General features: G+C 35.5%; 1 long non-coding RNA gene across 1 annotated transcript; it reads left to right on the top strand.

Moving 5' to 3' along the window:
* LOC107643843 lies at positions 20,863-21,877 on the top strand. The gene is made up of 2 exons (XR_001621132.2): positions 20,863-21,186; positions 21,463-21,877. It is a non-coding gene; the product is annotated as an uncharacterized LOC107643843 (long non-coding RNA).

The raw sequence follows: 22,123 nt of genomic DNA, 5'->3' as shown, positions 1-22,123 counted from the left end.
GCATTTTGGACCATTTTCACTGAGAGGACGGGATGTAGCCATTGACAACGGTGATGCCTAACATACAGCTTGTCATGGAAAGGAGTATGAGTGATTGGATGAAAGCAGTAGGAAAGCAGAGGTTTAGAAGGAACAGAAGCATCTCCATACGCTTATCTGAAACTCTCACCAATGAATTGCATAAGTATCTCTATCCTATTTTATATTTTAATTATATTTTAACTATCAATTCACCATAACCATTTGAATCCGCCTGACTGAGATTTGCAAGATGACCATAGCTTGCTTCAAGCCGACAATCTCCGTGGGATCGACCCTTACTCATGTAAGGTTTATTACTTGGACGACCCAGTGCACTTGCTGGTTAGTTGTGTGAAGTTGTGACAAAGAACTAAGATTATGAACGTGCGTATTAAGTTTTTAGCGCCGTTACCAAGGAAAGAACGATCACGATTTCTGCGCACCATATTTTTGGCGCCGTTGCCGGGGAGGGAACAAATAACAGTTTCACATTTGTTTCCGGTAACATCAGTGCCAAGTTTTTGGTCCGGCAACAACACCAAGTTTTTGGCGCCGTTGCCGGGGATTGTTCGAGTTTGGACAACTGACGGTTCATCTTGTTGCTCAGATTAGGTAATTTTATTTTAATTTTAAGCTTTTTGTTTTTATTATTTTTAATTTGCAAAAAAATTTCAAAAAAATATTTATATTTAGAAATTAAATTATTCTATGACTTCAGAATTTTTAAGAATGAATTCTAGAGTTTCTTCATGATTTGTTGAAGCCAGGCTGGCTGTCAAGCCATGTCTAAATTTTTGGACTGAGGCTTCCACTTATCATGACAAGAGTCCTTGGACTCTCATCTAATCAGCTGTTATATGCCTAATTTGTATGTGCTGAAGCTTGGCTGGCCATTGGCCATGTCTAGTGTTTTGGACCGGAGCTTTCACTGAAAGCTTGGCTGGCTAGTAAGCCATGTCTAATTTCTGAACCGGAGCTTTAGACTAACATTGCATGATTCCTGGAATTCTTCTTAAAAATCTTGAAATCCTTATTTTTCTTTTTTCAAATTAATTTTCGAAAAAAAATAAAAAAAAATTTAATCAAATCATAAAAACCAAAAATATTTTGTGTTTCTTGTTTGAGTATAGTGTCAATTCTTAAGTTTAGTGTCAATTGCATGCTTTTATATTTTCCTTTAATTTTCGAAAATTCATACATATGTTCTTCATGATCTTCAAGTTGTTCTTGATGAATTTCTTTGTTTGATCTTTGCATTTTTATGTTTTGTGTCTTTTCTTATTTTTCATATGCATTTTCAATTTGTTAGTGTCTAAAGTTTGAAAATTTTTAAGTTTGGTGTCTTGCATGTTTTTCTTTTCTTAAAAATTTTCAAAAATAAGTTCTTGGTGTTCATCTTGACATTCAAAGTGTTCTTGCATGCATCATGTGTTTTAATTCATAATTTTCATGTTTTAAGTCTTTTTATTGTTTTTCTCTTTCATCGTTAAAAATTCAAAAATCAAAAAAATATATTTCCCTTTTTCTTCTCATAAAATTCGAAAATTTGAGTTGACTTTTTCAAAAAATTTTTAAATCTAGTTGTCTTTTATGAGTCAAATCAAATTTTCAATTTAAAAATCCTATCCTTTTCAAATCTTTTTCAAAAAAATCAAATCTTTTTCATTTTTTTCTTTCATATTTTTGAAAATTTCAAATTGATTTTCAAAAATCTTTTTCTTATTTTTTTTCATAATTTCAAAATCTTTACTAACAATTAATGTGATTGATTCAAAAAAAAATTTTAAGTTTGTTACTTGCCTATTAAGAAAGATTCAATCTTTAAATTTTAAAATCATATCTTTTTGTTTCTTGTTAGTCAAGTAATCAACTTTAATTTTCAAAATTAAACCTTTTTAAATTTCTTTTTCAAAATCAATTTCAAATCTTTTCTAACCTCTTATCTTTTCAAATTGATTTTCAAATCTTTTTCAAATTAATCCTATCTTTTTGTTTGATTCTTATCTTTTTCAAAACTACCTAACTAATTCTCTCTCTCTAATTTTCGAAAATCACCTTCCTCTTTTTCAAAATTCCTTTTTAATTAACTAATTGTTTTGAATTTTAATTTAATTTAATTTAATTTTTATTTTTTTTTATTTTCAAATTTCAACTTTAAATTTAAATTAAAAACAAAAATATTCTTCTTTTTTTTCAATTATTTTCGAAAATTTTTCTCTCTCTCATCTCCTTCTAATTATTTATTTATTTACTAACACTTCTCTTCATCTCAAAAGAAATTCGAACCCTCTCTTCCCCATGGTGTTCGAATTTCTCTTCTTCTATTCCTTTCTTCTTCTACTCACATAAAGGAATCTCTATACTGTGACATAGAGGATTCTATATTTTCTTTTCTGTTTTCTTCTTTTTCATATGAGCAGGAACAAGGATAAGAACATTCTTGTTGAGGCTGATCCTGAACCTGAAAGGACTCTGAAGAGGAAGCTAAGGGAAGCTAAAACACAACTCTCTGGAAAAAATCTGACAAAAATTTTCGAAAAAGAAGGAGACATGGCCGAAAATAATAACAATGCAAGGAAGATGCTTGGTGACTTTACTGCACCAAATTTCAATTTACATGGAAGAAGCATCTCAATCCCTGCCATTGGAGCAAACAATTTTGAGCTAAAGCCTCAATTAGTTTCTCTGATACAACAGAACTGTAAGTTTCATGGACTTCCATCAGAAGATCCTTTTCAGTTCTTAACTGAATTCTTACGAATCTGTGATACTGTTAAGACCAATGGGGTTGACTCCGAGGTCTACAGCTTATGCTTTTCCCGTTTGCTGTAAGAGACAGAGCTAGAATATGGTTGGACTCTCAACCTAAAGATAGCCTGAACTCTTGGGATAAGCTGGTCACGGCTTTCTTAGCCAAGTTCTTTCCTCCTCAAAAGCTTAGCAAGCTTAGAGTGGATGTTCAAACCTTCAAACAGAAGGAAGGTGAATCCCTCTATGAAGCTTGGGAGAGATATTAAGCAACTGACCAAAAAGTGTCCTTCTGACATACTTTCAGAATGGACCATCCTAGATATATTCTATGATGGTCTGTCTGAATTATCAAAGATATCATTGGACCATTCTGCAGGTGGATCCATTCACCTAAAGAAAACACCTGCAGAAGCTCAGGAACTCATTGACATGGTTGTAAATAACCAGTTCATGTACACTTCTGAAAGGTATCCTGTGAGTAATGGAACGCCTCAGAGGAAGAGAGTTCTTGAAATCGATACTCTGAATGCCATATTGGCTCAGAACAAAATATTGACTCAGCAAGTCAATATGATTTTTCAGAGTCTGAATGGATTGCAAGCTGCATCCAACAGTACTCAAGAGGCATCTTCTGAAGAAGAAGCTTATGATCCTGAGAACCCTGCAATAGCAGAGGTGAATTACATGGGGGAACCCTATGGAAATACCTATAATTCCTCATGGAGAAATCATCCAAATTTCTCATGGAAGGATCAACAAAAGCCTCAACAAGGCTTTAATAATGGTGGAAGAAATAGGTTTGGCAATAGCAAGCCTTTTCCATCATCCATTCAGCAACAGACAGAGAATTTTGAGCAGAGTCCATCTAGCTTAGCAAATATAGTCTCTGATCTATCTAAGGCCACTCTAAGTTTCATGAATGAAACAAGGTCCTCCATTAGAAATTTGGAGGCACAAGGGGACCAGCTGCGTAAAAGGGTCACTGAAACTCCTCCTAGTACTCTCCCAAGCAATACAGAAGAGAATCCAAAAAGAGAGTGCAAGGCCATTACCTTACTTGGTGTGGCCGAACCCAAAGAGGAGGAGGAGGACGTGAATCCGAGTGAGGAAGACCTCCTGGGACGTTCACTGACCAATAAGGAGTTTTCCTTTTAGGAACCAAAGGAATCTGAGGCTCATCTAAAGACCATAGAGATTCCATTGAACCTCCTTTTACCATTCATGAGCTCTGATGACTATTCATCTTCTAAAGAAGATGAAGACATTGCTGAAGAGCAAGTTGCTCAATATTTAGGAGCAATCATGAAGCTGAATGCCAAATTATTTGGTAATGAGACTTGGAAAGATGAACCTCCCTTGCTCACCAATGAACTAAATGCATTGGATAGGCAGAAATTACCTCAAAAGAAATAGGATCCTGGTAAATTCCTAATTCCCTGTAACATAGGCACCATGACCTTTTAGAAGGCTCTGTGTGACCTAGGGTCAAGAATCAACTTAATGCCACTCTCTGTAATCGAGAAACTTGGGATCTTTGAGGTGTAAGCTGCCAGAATCTCATTAGAGATGGCAGATAACTCAAGAAAACAGGCTTATAGACAAGTAGAGGACATGTTGGTAAAGGTTGAAGGCCTTTACATCCCTGTTGATTTCATAATCCTAGACACTGGGAAGGATGAGGATGAATCCATCATCCTTGGAAGATCCTTCCTAGCCACAGCAAGAGCTATGATTGATGTGGACAGAGGAGAATTAGTCCTTCAACTGAATGAGGACAACCTTGTGTTTAAAACTCAAGGATCTCCTTCTGTAACCATGGAGAGTAAGCATGAAAAGCTTCTCTCACTGCAGAGTCAACCAAAGCCCCCACAGTCAAACTCTAAGTTTGGTGTTGGGAGGTTCCAACAATGCTCTGAACATCTGTGAGGCTCCATGAAAGCTCACTGTCAAGCTATTGACATTAAAGAAGCGCTTATTGGGAGGCAACCCAATGTTATTTAATTATATCTATTTTATTTTATTGTTATTTTATGTTTTTTTAGGTTGATGATCATGTGAAGTCACAAAAACTACAGAAAAATCAAAAATAGAATGAAAAACAGCTCACCCTGGAGGAAGAACTTACTGGCATTTAAACGCCAGTAAGAAGCATGAAAGTGGCGTTTAACACCAGAAAGAAGCATCAAGATGGCATTAAACGCCAGAAACAAGCACCAGACTGGTGTTTAACGCCAGAACAGAGCATGGAAGTGGCGTTAAATGCCAGAAACAGGCTACATTTGGGCGTTTAACGCCAAAAACAGGCAGCAGTCTGGCGTTAAACGCCAGTATTGCATACTAGGGCGTTTTACACGCCTAATTGGAGCAAGGATGTTAAGTCCTTGACCCCATTGGATCTGTGAACCCCACAGGATCCCCACCTACCCCACCTGTTCTTCTCTCCTCTTCACACCTTTTTATCACCCTTTTCCCCAAATACCCTCCACCAATCACCTCAATCACTCTTCCCCATAACCCCACCTACCTCCAAAATTCAAATTCTTTTCCCTCCCACACCCAACCCTAATGGCCGAACCCTAAACCTCCCCCCACTCCTATATAAACCCTTCATTCCTTCTTCATTTTCACATAACACAACCCTTTCTTCTTTCCCTTGGCCGAATACACACCCCTCTCCCTCTCCTCCATTTTTCTTCTTCTTCTCCTTCTTTCTTTCTTCTTTTGCTCAGGAACGAGCAAACATTTTAGTTTGGTGTGGTAAAAGCATAGCTTTTTGTTTTTCCATAACCATTAATGGCACCTAAGGCCAGAGAAACCTCAAGAAAGAGGAAAGGAAAGGCAATTGCTTCCACCTCTGAGTCATGAGAGATGGAGAGATTCATCTCAAAGGTCCATCAAGACCACTTCTATGAAGTTGTGGCCAAGAAGAAAGTGATCCCTGAGGTTCCTTTCAAGCTCAAAAAGAATGAGTATCCGAAGATTCGATATGAGATCTGAAGAAGAGGTTGGGAAGTTCTCACCAACCCCATTCAACAAGTCAGGATCTTAATGGTTCAAGAGTTCTATGCAAACGCATGGATCACTAGGAACCATGATCAAAGTGTGAACCCAAATCCAAAGCATTGGCTTACCATGGTTCGGGGGAAATACTTAGATTTCAGTCCGGAAAATGTAACGCTGGCGTTCAACTTGCCAATCATGGAAGAAAACGCACACCCCTGCACTAGAAGGGTCAACTTTGATCAAAGGTTGGACCAAGTCCTCATGGACATATGTGTGGAAGGAGCTCAATGGAAAGTTGACTCAAGAGGCAAGCCGGTTCAATTGAGAAGACTGGACCTTAAGCCTGTAGCTAGAGGATGGTTGGAGTTTATTCAATGCTCAATCATTCCTACTAGCAACCGATCTGAAGTTACTATAGACCGGGCCATCATGATCCATAGTATCATGATTGGGGAGGAAGTGGAAGTTCATGAGATTATACCTCAAGAACTCTATAAGGTGGCTGATAAGTCTTTCACTTTGGCAAGGTTAGCCTTTCCTCACCTCATTTGTCACCTCTGTAATTTGGCTGGAATTGACATAGAGGGAGACATCCTCATTGATGAGGATAAGCCCACCACTAAGAAGAGGATGGAGCAAACAAGAGAGCCCACTCATGGACCTCAACAAGAGCATGAGGAAATTCCTCACCATGAAATCCCTGAGATGCCTCAAGGGATGCACTTTCCTCCACAAAACTATTGGGAGCAAATCAATACTTCCCTAGGAGAATTGAGTTCCAACATGGGACAACTAAGGATGGAGCACCAAGAGCACTCCATCATCCTCCATGAGATTAGAGAAGATCAAAGAGCTATGAGGGAGGAGCAACAAAGACAAGGAAGAGACATAGAGGAGCTCAAGAGCACCATTGGTTCTTCAAGAAGAGGAAGACGCCACCCTCACTAAGGTGGACCCGTTCCTTAATCTCCTTGTTCTTATTTTTCTGTTTTTCGTTTACTATGCTTTATGTTTGTGTCTTTACTATATGATCATTAGTGTTTAAATGTCTATGTCTTAAAGCTATGAATGTCTTATGAATCCATCACCTTTCTTAAATGAAAACTGTTTTAATTACAAAAGAACAAGAAGTACATGGTTTTGAATTCATCCTTGAAACTAGTTTAATTATTTTGATGTGGTGACAATACTTTTTGTTTTTTGAATGAATGCTTGAACAGTGCATATGTCTTTTGATATTGTGGTTTATAAATGTTAAATATGTTGGCTCTTGAAAGAATGATGAAAAAGGAGAAATGTTATTGATAATCTGAAAAATCATAAAATTGATTCTTGAAGCAAGAAAAAGCAGTGAATACAAAAGCTTGCGAAAAAAAAAGAAAAAAAAGAAAAGAAAAATGGCGAAAAAAAAGAGAGAAAGAGAAAAAGCAAGCAGAAAAAGCCAAAAGCTCTTTAAACCAAAAGGCAAGAGCAAAAAGCCAATAGCCCTTAAAACCAAAAGGCAAGGGTAATAAAAAGGATCCAAGGCTTTGAGCATCAGTGGATAGGAGGGCCTAAAGGAATAAAATCCTAGCCTAAGCGGCTAAACCAAGCTGTCCCTAACCATGTGCTTGTGGCATAAAGGTGTCAAGTGAAAACTTGAGATTGAGCGGTTAAAGTCAAGGTCCAAAGCAAAAAAAGAGTGTGCTTAAGAACCCTGGACACCTCTAATTGGGGACTTTAGCAAAGCTGAGTCACAATCTGAAAAGGTTCACCCAGTTATGTGTCTGTGGCATTTATGTATCCGATGGTAATACTGGAAAACAAAGTGCTTAGGGCCACGGCCAAGACTCATAAAGTAGCTATGTTCAAGAATCAATATACTGAACTTGGAGAATCAATAACACTATCTAAAATCTAAGTTCCTATAGATGCCAATCATTCTGAACTTCAATGGATAAAGTGAGATACCAAAACTATTCAAGAGGCAAAAAGCTACTAGTCCCGCTCATCTGATTGGGGCTAAGTTTCATTGATATTTTAGAATTTATAGTATATTCTCTTCTTTTTATCATATTTGATTTTCAGTTGCTTGGGGACAAGCAACAATTTAAGTTTGGTGTTGTGATGAGCGGATAATTTATACGCTTTTTGACAGTATTTTTACATAGTTTTTAGTATGATTTAATTAGTTTTCAGTATATTTTTATTAGTTTTTAAATAAAAATCACATTTTTGGACTTTACTATGAGTTTGTGTATTTTTCTGTGATTTCAGGTATTTTTTGGCTGAAATTGAGAGACTTGAGCAAAAATCAGATTCAGAGGTTGAAGAAGGACTACAGATGCTGTAGATTTTCTGGAGCTACAGAAGTCCAAATGGCGCGCTCTCAATTGCGTTGGAAAGCAGACATCCAGTGCTTTCCAGCAATATATAATAGTTCATACTTTGCCTGAGTTTAGACGACGCAAACTGGCATTCAACGCTAGCTCTCTGCCCTATTCTGGAGTTAAACACCAGAAACAGGTTGCAAAGCAGAGTTAAACGCCAGAAACAGGTTACAAACTGACGTTTAACTCCAAGGAAGACCTCTACACATGAAAGCTTCAATGCTCAGCCCAAGCATACACCAAGTGGGCCCGGAAGTGGATTTCTGCATCATTTACTCATTTCTGTAATCCTAGTAACTAGTTTAGTATAAATAGAACTTTTTACTATCATGATAAGCATCTGATCTTTGATCAGTTTTATGCTATCTTAGACCTTTAGGGAGGCTGGCCATTCGGCCATGCCTAGACCTTGTTCTTATGTATTTTAATGGTAGAGTTTCTACACACCATAGATTAAGGTGTGGAGCTTTGCTGTTCCTCATGAATTAATGCAAAGTACTATTGTTTTTCTATTCAATTCAAGCCTATTTCTTCTCTAAGATATTCATTCACACACAAGAACATGATGAATGTGATGATTATGTGACGCTCATCATCATTCTCACTTACGAACGCGTGCCTGACAAACACTTCCGTTCTACATGAAAGCAAGCTTGAATGCATATCTCTTAGCCTCCTGATTCACGATCAGAGTCTTCGTGGTATAGGCTAGAATTATTGGCGGCCATTCTTAAGATCCAGAAAGTCTAAACCTTGTCTGTGGTATTCCGAGTAGGATCTGGGAAGGGGTGGCTATGATGAGCTTCAAACTCGCGAGTGCTGGGCGTAGTGACAGACGCAAAAGGATTACTGAATCCTATTCCAGCAGGATCGAGAACCGACAGATGATTAGCCGTGCGGTGACAGCGTATTTTGGACCATTTTCACTGAGAGGACGGGATGTAGCCATTGACAACGGTGATGCCCAACATACAGCTTGCCATGGAAAGGAGTATGAGTGATTGGATGAAAGCAGTAGGAAAGCAGAGGTTCAGAAGGAACAAAAGCATCTCCATACGCTTATTTGAAACTCTCACCAATGAATTGCATAAGTATATCTATCCTATTTTATATTTTAATTATATTTTAACTATCAATTCACCATAACCATTTGAATCCGCCTGACTGAGATTTGCAAGATGACCATAGCTTGCTTCAAGCCGACAATCTCTGTGGGATCGACCCTTACTCACGTAAGGTTTATTACTTGGATGACCCAGTGCACTTGCTGGTTAGTTGTGCGAAGTTGTGACAAAGAACTAAGATTATGAACGTGCATATTAAGTTTTCAGCGCCGTTACCAAGGAAAGAACGATCACGATTTCGTGCACCAAGAACCACCCAAGAAAGAAGAACCTCAGCAGCCACCTCAAGAGAACAAAGATCAGGTACTTCAATTTATTCATTCTCTTTGTCATCTACTAACCTTTCTCTATGATGCTAACATTGTTACTAAAATTAGAAATGTGTATAGCATATGTTTACTTGAGGTGCTTGATAGAGTTTCTAGATAAAACTATAGAGAAAAATCCTCTCTGTTTGATGAATTTAGATGGGGTTATAGGAAAAGTGACTATTCCAGAACAAGTGACTATTCCAGACCAAGTGACTACTCAAGATGGGGTTTCTCTGATGATGATAATGGCCTTGGAGATTCACCCAACACAATGTTTTCGCCAACTGCCTCTAATGAAGATGGATATGGATGGCAGGGAGGTCAACGTTTTCATTTTCTTATTCATCATTATTAAATTATTTTCAGAGAATATTTATGATGACCAAAAGAAGATGAAAATATAGTCAAAATAATCATCATTATTATTTTTTTTGTTCTTGTAATAATGCATAGAAAATGAGAAGAGTAGTTATGATAATGTATATTGATAGCTACAGTGGTTGGAAAAGAAAAACTGTAGAAAGAATTTGAAAAGCTAAATATTTTGTTCTGTTTTGAATATTTTGTATTATTAGTGAATTGCAATTTAAATGAATATAAGTCTAAGTTTAGTTATTTGTCTTGTCTTGTATTTAAATGAATATATTTTATTAGAGAATTATTTATTATTTTGATAAGTTTGTAAACTTATTATCTAATATTTAAAAGTTTATTTGCATTAATTGGTTACTACTTTTTAAATAGAAAAAAAATAATTAAAACATATAATTATTAAAATCGACGGCAAAGTTGTTACTTTTTAAGTTTAAAATAGACAAAAATAAAGCCAAAATATAGATACAGAATTTGTCGGTATCTAAATAATTAAATCGACGGCAACTGTGTCGATTTTATTGAATCAAATATCGATGGCAATTTAAATGTCAATTTTAGTAAGCATATTATAGACAAAAATATTGTCGATTTTATTGGATCAAAAATCGACAGAAAGGGCGTCGATTTAATATAATAATATCGACGGCGATGTCGTCGATTTTATTAAGAATATAAAATTCTCAAACTCATATTATAGATAGAAGCGCTGTCGATTTTATTAAATTATTATCGACGGCCAGGCAAGCCGTCAATTTTATTAGCATTTTGAAAAATCGACAAGCTTAATAGCGACCAACTCTGCCGTCTATTTTGCCATCGAATTTTAATATTATCGACGGCCTAGCCGTCGATTTGGCCGTCGATTTTAACGTCGTTTCTTGTAGTGAGTAGAGCGAATGAATTACCTTGTGGCAAAATAGACAATGGGATATGCTTGGTACTGAGTTTGCTAAAAATTTTGAGCCATCACATAAGTATATTGATTGGCACCATCGACAATATGCTGATCACTTACAGTTTTCCGCTTGATTTCCTCCGCCACCATCACCACCACCACAGTCAGGTCCGCTATCACCACCACTACTAGCACCACTACAACCACCACCACCACAACCACCGCAGGCACGTCCCTTGTTACCATAATTGCAGGAAACTGAGGCGGGATGGTCTCCAACTGATAATCAAACAGAGCTACTAAATATGTGTACACAATCTCTGTATGTCCCATCATTTGAGGTAGCACATAGTCATAACACTCCATTGTTGACAAATGCAATGGCAGAAACTGCTTGGGATCAGATAGTTGGGTTCATGCAAGACCAAGGTACGTCGTAGATGTCAAATATGATGGACCCGACCCAACACCCCCATACCAACAGGGCATCTAGCTCAGGTGGTGCAACAGCCACCTCGGATGGTGCCTAGTAGATTGTCTTTCGATGCACGAGTATATGGTCCATCCAGTTTGTCTCATTCAGCAGCTAAAATGTCACTTAATTCCAGTAGGAGTGAATGGGGTCGAGGTATTGGTCATGAGTACAACTCTGGAACTAGTGCATATAGTCCAAGAATCGATCTTAACCTCATTGATTCATCAATTTAGGAGATAGATGAAGAAAATGAAGTTGCCTCTCACAAATTTGGTGCATACCGTGATAAAATAGACTCTACTCACGAAGATGATGAGAAAAATGAGACGGATGATGATGATGGTGATGAGGCTGATGATGACGATGGGCAACTGTATGCTAGGACCAGAGGTAATTCAGTTATAGTTATTGTTGCATGATATTGTAGCCTTTGTTACCGTTGATAATGGTCTTACTATTTTATTAATCGCATGATATTTAGAGTTTGTGCTTAATTATATTACTTTTAACCTTAATTATGTTGCTTAATTATTGTTGCATTGTTATTAATTATGAAAAAATTGTTATAGTATTATTATATCAATTAGAATAAAATATAGTGTATTTGTTAGCAGGTGCACATGGTACACTAACAAAAGAAGAATTGGGAAAAGGCTATAATTTGAGAATAGCTCCACCATGTCGAAGCCAAAATAGATATACATCATCAGCAATTAAGAAGACTATGTCTAATAAATACAAAAAAGTGGTGAATACTGTTAAGAAAAAATTTAGCTTGTATGAATGGTAATTTGACTACAAATTGTAAGACTTTAGAAAAAAGTCCTATCGTTCTACTAAGTAATAACTATGTTGAATTGATAATTATTATATGTTGCCTTAGATATTTATTCTTTTTTCCCATTTTATGCCAAATTAACTTGAATAGAAATAGTAGGCACTTTAGATAATAACGATCATTAATAAAAATAATCTCCAATTGTTTCTATAAATTACAAACTAAGTGTCCTACGTAATACACTATCGGTGTTGCTCAGTCGCGTGAACTAGGTCCGGCATCGTGGGGGTATCTACTACGGCTATGACCCCCACCTCTGCAAAGCCTACAATGTCATGGACCTCGCATTGATCATGTGTCCATCTCATTCAAGAAACCAGTTTGTTTGGGATGGCCTTTAGTTTAAGATTTGGATTAGGTATCATCCTTGGTCCTCCATACACAGGCCATGTTGTCGGATTGCCCAACGGCCTAAACCTCGCTCTATACACCTTTCAAATCTCATCCATCCGATACACCTTGTTTATATATACTTGCCACTCAAGACATTAGTTAGCACAATAGGCAAAGACATGACGATATGAAAAATGATCTACTTAAAATTCACTACAGTCACAGTGTCTACGACATAGGTCGATTTCATACTCAACTCCACTGGCCATCTCTCGCACTTCGAATACCTCATTCTTTCTATCAAAGCAACTCACTATGATGTTTCCAGCTGCGATAAGATTTTCCTGAATCTTTTCAGTAACTAACTTGGAAAATAAGTGTCCAGCTCTAATGCGAGACTCAGCTTTAGCCCTCTTCCTTGTGAACAGAAGCTCATTCGATCTGTAAAAAATTGCCTTCACAAGTGCTGTAATAGGAAGATTGCGTGCCCCTTCTACACTCCATTGATACACTCAACCAAGTTTGTTGTCATATGACCCCATCGATGTCCACTATCAAACGCCAAGGCATGCTGCTGGCGAGGAATCCGATCCATCCACCGAGTGTAAGCCTCACCCGAAGCACGCAACCGCTCGTATCGCATTTAATATTCATCCATTGTCTTAGAGTAACTTGGGAAAAAAGATTCAAGATAAACACCATTAATTAGCCCATCTGGAAAGTGATTCATGTGATCTATATCATATTAAATAGAACACTACGGTTAATTACCTATATTCACCACAAGCTTTTGCATGAACGGTGCTTTAAACTTCCGTAAAAAGTTAGATACTATGTGCCTAATGCAAAACATGTATATCGCCCTCAAAGGCTCCCATGCTCCATTACAATGAGCAACGGTTGAGCTAATAGAGTCGTGTCGATTAGAGATAAGGCCCACTCCATCCCTCGTTACTACATGTGTTCGCAAATGGTGAAGGAAAAAGAACCATGCATCTGACGTCTCACCCTCGACAACGGCAAAGGCAATAGGCACAATATTGTTGTTGCCATCATATGAAATTGTAACCAACAATGCTCCTTTATATTTTCCATACAAGTGTGTGTCATCTACTTATACAATCGGCTTGCAGTGTCTGAATGCTCTAATGCATGGTAGAAGCTTCAGAGAATTTGATTTAGAACCCTGACATCTTGAGCCAACTCATCCCCATGGTAACAAGGTAGCGTTTCATACTCGACAGTTGCTGATGGCTCTTTCGTAACCATTACTTTAAACCATGTGGGCAACGCTTCATAAGAGGCTTTCCAACCACCAAATATTTTTTCCACTGCCTTCTGTTTAGCCAACCATGCCTTGCGATAGCTAATTGTATAGTTGAACTTTGATTGGACATATGCAATCACAGATTGCACCTTTATGGATAGGTCAGCCTCTACCAATGGCTTAATCACTTCTGTAATCGTGTCTGAGTCCAACTTCGAATGGTCCTGAGAAATAGTTGCTCTTGTACAGGTATGACTGCCAATTGTATCGTCTAATCTCCCAACAATATTTTCTTCGTATCATGCTTAACCTGTTAAGCCAATCACAGCTGGCCCCATACTGCACACATTTTGCATAAAATGTCGTTGACTCGGACTCATAAACTCGATAATCAACACCTCTATGAATTGTATAATCTTTTACTGCCTTTATCACAGCTTCTCTAGAATTAAATTCCATTGACAAACTCACCATCTGCAACCACAGGTGGATCTGCAATAACACCGTAAAACATATTTACACAGTGCAAAATCTTAATCCACAAATTTAACATGTAACTTACTAATTAAAATATCATGCTTACAGTTACACACCTGCATTCGCATACTCTGGAAACTTTGGTTCATTCATCGCATCGAGATCCAAAGCACGCATGAAAGATGGCACTTCGAATAGATACTCATTTGCTAGTGCATTAGCCACACCCTCCACATCTGACTCAACGGTGCAATCCGCTTGTTTCTCATCTGCATTGGGATCAACAAAATTGTAATTGCCTTCATATTCCTCTTTGCTTTCACTGTTATAACTTTGCCAGTTGAAATCCATATCAAGTTCTTCGACAGTATTAGGTAACTGTTCGAATTCCGCATACAGCTTAGCGACCAACACTTATGATTAAGCTTCATAGTAGATTGAGAACATCTCTTGTAAACTTGCGTCATCCGTGATGCACATCACTTGAAATTGGACGAACCTGCCGAATACTAAAATAAGTCATCTATATAAAATACTTGTCACTCTTTTTGGCATATGAGGATCTATATTTTGACAAATATAACTCTTAAACTCCTCGAAGAAAACTATAAAAGAAAAAACACATGCACATGGATTATTACACATAAATATGACACCTTCAGGTGTTTCTGATAAAATTCGACCATTATATAAAATTTTTAAATTAATATTACTATTTTTTTGGATTAAAAAGTTAAAATTATTTTTTAATAATAAAACAAATAATTTAAATATCATCATAATAAAAAGAAATAAAATATTTAATTGAGATGAATAAAAAAAGAAATAAAAAACTACAGACAGAGAACTAAGAAAAGAAAAACAAGAAAACGGATAGAAGAGTAAAAGCAATAAGAGAAAAAAAATAGACACTTGTAGGAGATGAAAATTACATACAGAGAACCATGAACACTCTTTATATAGAGAGAAAATGTAAAATAATTACTGCCGTTTACAAATTAAAAAAACTTCGAAACTGTGAAAAAAGAAATCGGCATTACTAATTTCCTTTGTCAAATATTCCAAGCAAATCGTGGCTCTCATTTTCTTTAAGGGGAAAATTTTGTTGTTTTCTAATCGGTAGTTTCATTTTGTGTATTTTTTTGTCACTTACTCAAATCGTCACTCACGATTTATTCTGAATCCATCCAATCCCATATCGATGCATTATTACACCAAATTTGTATAATAACTCTGTATTACGTGAAAGGTTTTACAATAACAAAAAAAATTAGCCTGAAAATATTTAATTGTGTTGTTAGAAAAAATAAATTTTTGATATTTTTTATAATTTTTAATGTGTTTGACAAAATTTTCATAGAAAGAACTAGGAATACTAGACATAAAAGTATAAAACGTTTCATACAAGTTTGGCTTGGACTAATATGATGAGGAGGTGGGGATAAAGTTACTCACGAGTACTAGTTTACATTATAAAGGGTTTGCTAACAAGTGTCTAACAGCTAAAGATACTTATTAATAATATAAAAAGTATTTTTTATAAAAATAAATTTATATGTATTTAATATTAGAAAACTTCAAAAGTTTTTTCATAAAACAAAATTTAAAAATACTTTAAAGTTTAAAACATATAAATTCAAATGCATAAATGATTTTAAAATTTTTAGATATTTATTGAAAGAAGTTATTATTATCTTTTGTATTTATCTGTTTTTTCATCATGACCAAATTATTCATTAAATTCTATCTATAAATTTATCCATGTTATTATTGTTATGATGGCAATTAATGCTCCCGTTTCAAAATAACATTATGAAATTAAACCAAAATACATAGTTGTGAAAAAAAAATGAATATTGATAATACTTTAGTCTATATTATTACTAGAAGAAAGTTATCCTTAAAAGGTAAAACAAAGAATAAAATATTATTTTAATTTTTAATAGTTTGATTAAATCTTAATTTTGTATTTAATATTTTAAACATTTTAATTTAATTTTAAAATATTTTAAATAAAACTATTGTTATCAATTTATTATATTAAAAAAATAATATATGATCAAAATGAATCTGTTATATTTAATTTTGCTCAATTAACCTTTGTATAGATGCCAGTTGAAGTGAGATGTCTAATAACGTTTAAGAATTTTATAGTGTATGTCATTGATCAACAACACACAAAGAGAGTGAAAAAAATTTATTATAGATATCCGATGGAGGTAGGTGACACCTTTTTTACAAAATGTATTATCTTGTTATTCATAGCGTATATTTAGTTATTTTTATTATTTTATTTTCGTAGATGAAACTTATTATTATTATTATAAGATTTTATGTGACTTAGGTATCGATTACGTGATGATGAGGATATATGTCTAAACAGGGGTTGGCACAATTATTTCCAAATGTCCATCTCCTAGAATTATTTATTTTTTGGTCTACTTGTGTGGAGAGATTTCTCTAGATGTTGGTGATGATACCTCTCATGTGGGGCAGCTAGACACAAATTTTAGGAGATTGATGATTGACTTAAATATGTCACCTGAGGGCAGTCAAGAAGGGTCAAATTTGATAATTCTAATGATGGAATGTTGCAAGCAGATTTTGAAAGTCATGAGGGTTCTGCGATTAGAGACCGAATGATGGATTCCTGTCAAGTTAACCATGTATTTGATTGAACCCGTGGATATTCCTGGTGAGGGGAAGAAAGAGATTAACTACTTCATAGCCTCACAACTCGCGTTGATACAACCTTGTATTTTCCAAGGTTGCGAGAACTGAACCGGTCAATGAAACGGTAGGGTGACTGGTTCAATGGTTCAGAAGTTCAACCGGAGTTCAACCGCTTTAATTAAATATATAATAAAAGTATAAAAAATTTAATATATAATTTTAAATATTTGAATTTAATAATTTTTTAGCTGATAAATTTTAAAATTTTACAGTTTTTCATAATTTATGATTAAAAATTCATAAATAATCAACAAAATATATATAAAAAAATAGCATAAACAAAAATTTCAGCATAAACACAATACAGCAGAGTCAAACCATAAACATCTCAAAATAAGGAAAATTTCAACGATTCAGCACAATGCAATGAAGCATGCACCATAGGACTATCAACAATTTAGAATCAGACAATCAGCAACCAGAGTCACCAATCCAAAATCAGAACAAATCCGCATAAACAACTCAATGTAGAATTGTGGCAATATTTTTATTTTGAATCAATAACAGCAAAACAACAATTCACCAAAATAACAAGTACAACAGATTGGATTTAAAAATCAATCTTAGCAAAATTAATAAATTAAACAATTGAATTTATAACTCATCAACGGCAGAATTAATCAAATTTTAGAATCGTCAATAATATCTCAAAATTCTAAAAATTCAGAATCATCAATAATTTCAGAATCATCAAATAAAAATTCCAAAAATTAATATCTCAAAACTCAGAAAAGCAGAAAAGCAGAGAAGCAGAAACGTAAAAGAGACATAGAGATAAACTGTGAGATATCACACCTAAAAGAGAAGCAGAGAAGCAGAAACGACGTCGACGAGGAAGGGAGAAGCAGAAACGACGAGGAGGGGAGAAGCAAAAACGACGCAGGGGAGGAAGGGAGAAGCAGCGACGACCCACGACGAGGAATGGAGATGCGGCAACGACGACCCACGGCGAAGAGCAGCAAAGCAGTGACAGAGAGACAAAGAGCGCGACAGAGAGAGAAGGGAGAGAAGGGTTCAGCGATGACAAACGATGCGGGGCTTTGGGGGCTGCGGTGGCTATGGGCTGGGTGATTGTGGGTGGCTGCGGTGGCTATCCGATTCGGTTTTCAGAACCATAGTATTTTCTGAGGGTACGGTTATCTCGCTCACTTTTCAACGTTAAATCTCAAGGCAATGAATCATGATTGAAGTATGTTAAGATTGGGCAACGAATTTGCGATTGGGCAATAGTTTAAAAACAAAAAAAAATTATTATAGTAGTCAAGATGTATAGCATTAGAAAAATTGTAGAGTATAAGATATTAGAGAGTGACCAATTAAAGTATATTGTATATTACACTCAGTTTGGGTCCGAATTATCAATAGAGAATACATATTTTTTTATAGCCGAAGCCATGAAATGTTGGGCTTGCAAGGTGGTAACTCAACACATATTCAATAAATTTATCACAAAATAGGATAAATCTATCATAACATATTAAACATAAACTAAAATATTAACTTTGTGTAACTAATTTGACTGAAATATTAATCTAAAGGAAAAATATGAGGAGCCAATGTATGCTTTATACAATGTGTACAATAGGGTTAAATTAAAATTAGAATTAAATTAGAGACAATTAATTAATTTTGAGCAGTTTCCAATTTAAAATTTGAATCAAATCATGATTCCTATTAGTTATGACAATTAATTAATTTTGAGTAGTTATGACAATTAATTAATTTTGAATAGTTTCTCATTTTACATATATAGGATGCGAGTTGATCGGATAAATACTCATTCTTCACAATCACACATGTAACGTTGTTGTGAACAACAGAATCAATCAAGATTTTCCTCTTATTATCCATACAATCATTCCGGATTAAGAATCGATTCTCTTTCTTTTTCTCTCATTGTGCACATGACTAAGTGACAAATACGTGCAACGTTGTTGTGAATAACAGAATCAATCAATATTCTCCTCGATTATCATTCTTTTCCTCTCATTGTATACATGACTAAGTGACAAATACGTATAATGTTGTTGTGAACAACATAGTCAATCGAGATTCTCCTCTTATCGTCCATGCAATCGTTCCAAATTAGAGAGTCGATTATCATTCTTCTCCTCTCATAGTGCACATAACTAAGTGATAAATCGCAAAAATACATTTCATTTCCAGCAAATTATTTGTGAATTTGAGTTATTATTGTGTCTCAATTTTATAAATTTATATAATATAACTATGATAAAATTATTAAGTTTAATTATATTGTTTATGAAATTTAATTATTAAAAGTAAATATCGGGTGATTCTCGTATTTCTATACGAGTAGCATACTAATGCTTAATTTTTTGTCTCATCAGTAACATGGTTGATTTCTCTTTTCACATATATGTTGTAAAATGGAAAGAGTAGTATGTCTCATCAGTTGTGTTGACTGTTGAACTATTAAACTTCTTTAATTGTCGTATTTGAATTCTGTTGTCGTTAAATTTCATTAGATCAAGACTTTGTTAGCTATTGTGTATTTCGGTTTGTCAATTTCAATGTTATGACTTTGCATAATAGTATGGTAGGATTTTTTTATTTGATTGAAAAAACCGAACAAACCGAACCAAACCAAACCGATATGAATTGGTTTGGTTTGGTTCGGATGACCTTGACAAAAAAACCGAACCAAACCGAACCGCAATTTAATTAAACGATCGGATCGGATGGCTTTTCCTTCAAAAACCGAACCAAACCGCACCGCGAACACCCCTAGTATATACAGGTTATTTTCTTTGGTGTTTGCTACGGTACGATGATAAATTCATACGTACCGATACGTTTAAAATATGGACAAATAACAATAAAATATGTGGAATTTATTTTCCACGTCAGTATTTAATTTTTTCTTTTTAAATATATAGTATATCACCACTTTTACTAAAACACCCTTTTAATTAAATAAAAATAAAAAACATTTATTTATTTAATTTTATAAAAAGATTTAAACATCCTTCTTTTATTTAATTAGACAAAAATACCCTTTTAATTAATCAAATTTTTAGAATTCAATTAATCCTAATTTTATAGTTTCAAATAATTGAAAGAACAAAACAAAAACATATTAAAAAAAAAAAATCAAAATTGTTCTTCATCTTCTCCAATTCTCCTGATCATTCGTGCCCCTCTAAAGAAAAGCAGTTAAAGACCCAAACCAAAACGACAAAACCCTAGCCCTAGGTTTTTTGCCGCCGCTGTCCCCAGGTTCTCAGCGCTTCCGCTTTTTCCTCTTCCCCCTGTCCGAAACCCAGGTAGCTCGGTACATCGTCCCCATCCTCGCTGGCTTCTCTGTTCGTGGCTTGGAGTAGCTCGCCGTTGGGTCACCGCTTGCCATCGTCTTTGCTCTCACCGTCGTCTTGCCGGTTGCCGTCATGGCAAACATACGTCGATGACCACCTTCTCTGCGAAATTGAAGGCAACCACCTCTCCTCCACCGCAATCGTCGGCCAAGACGGCAGTGTTTGGGCTCAGAGCTCTAATTTTCCTCAGATTATCTTTAATACTTCTCAATTTCTCTCTCCAAAACTTTCCTTCTTTCTTAGTGCTTTGTTTTCCAAATTCATCTTGTTCTTTTTTTTCCGTTAATTTTCCTCTGATTTATCAGATTTGATTTGCATGTGACATACTGACATATCCTATGTTTTTGGTGTTAATTTGATACATTCGCGCTTTAACCATAGCTGTTTAGTTTTATCAACTGGAGCTAATTGATTAATTTTTCAGATTCTTAATGTTTCACTTGTTAAGTGCAATTTATGCTGTAAATTAAAGCTTGGAGAGAGTCATTAGGAATGACTTGGAGTTTGGACTGTGTGATTATCTGATATGAGATGCATTCCTTTTTATTAGTATGTAACAACATAAGATCAATCATACACTCGTTATTGTTATATATGAAATCGAATATTCACATCACTTGTGCAAGTAACATGTGGCTGGGGATTTCAAGTGTGTTTGGTTCATAGCATAAGTCAAGTGATCCTTGCAATCTGAAATTGTTTTAGTTGATCTGTTCTTGATTGGTCTTTTGTGTTGTGCAGTTCAAGCCTGAGGAAATTACTGCTATCATGAACGACTTTGCTGAGCCTTGATCGCTTGCCCCCACCGGGTTGTACCTCGGTGGCACCAAATATATGGTTATCCAAGGTGAACCCGGAGCTGTCATTTGAGGGAAGAAGGTACTGGCTGTTTCTAATTATAGCTTGAATTTTGATTGCACAAGTTCATCAAAGAAAATACAACAATCTATGATAATGTGAATCTGCTAATTTGATTGAGTAAATTTATGATGTAATCATGGATTCAAATTGTGGTATGTGACTGCTTTAGGCCATAGCTCACAATGAATCAGCATCAGCGTAAAACTCATTGCTGCACCATGTCCATACCGTTGTTACCTTGATGCTGGTTTTGGCCATTGGTTGTTAAAATCTCAGCTTGTCCTTGTCATGCAGGGTCCTGGTGGTGTTACCATTAAGAAGACGAATCAGGCGTTGATCATCGGAATCTACGATGAGCCGATGACTCCAGGGTAGTGCAACATGATTGTTGAAAGGTTGGGTGATTATCTCATTGATACGGATCTTTAAGTCCTCTTTGTTATTTCATGTTATCTGCTTGCTTATTTCACTAGCTCCTATACAAGGCTTCGCATCGATTTGCCAAGAGAATGCTCGATTGTAGTGTAATAATATTAATTAATGGTTATTCAAAGTCATGGGATCTGCGTCTAGGGAAGAAGTTATGGTGCTTGAGAAGTGAATGATAACTATCATCTCTGTTGTTGTGCTTTTTAGCGGGTATCTGTATACATTTTACAAGTGGTTTTAATGCTATGGGCATAGATTGGCATAACTTTCTAAAACCTTATATCTCCGATGCTTTTTCTTCTCAATTTTATCTATGCCCAAGGAATATAATGTTATTATCATCACTGATTCACGGTTCTATTAGCATTATAGTATATTTTCTTTTACTCTTGGAAGAAATGTTACACCTAATAGTTCTCATCAATTTTGAGATTTCTAAACTGTGTTCTTGGGGTGTCAAATTATAAGTGGAGAAAATGGAAAGGAATAGAAAATAGGGACAAAGAATCTCAATCCATTGGCTATG

The sequence above is a fragment of the Arachis ipaensis genome, chromosome B05 (genome assembly GCF_000816755.2).
Source record: "Arachis ipaensis cultivar K30076 chromosome B05, Araip1.1, whole genome shotgun sequence".
Lineage (NCBI taxonomy): Eukaryota > Viridiplantae > Streptophyta > Magnoliopsida > Fabales > Fabaceae > Arachis > Arachis ipaensis.
The sequence above is the reverse complement of the archived record's forward strand: the minus strand, read 5'-3'. Positions and strand labels throughout refer to the sequence as shown.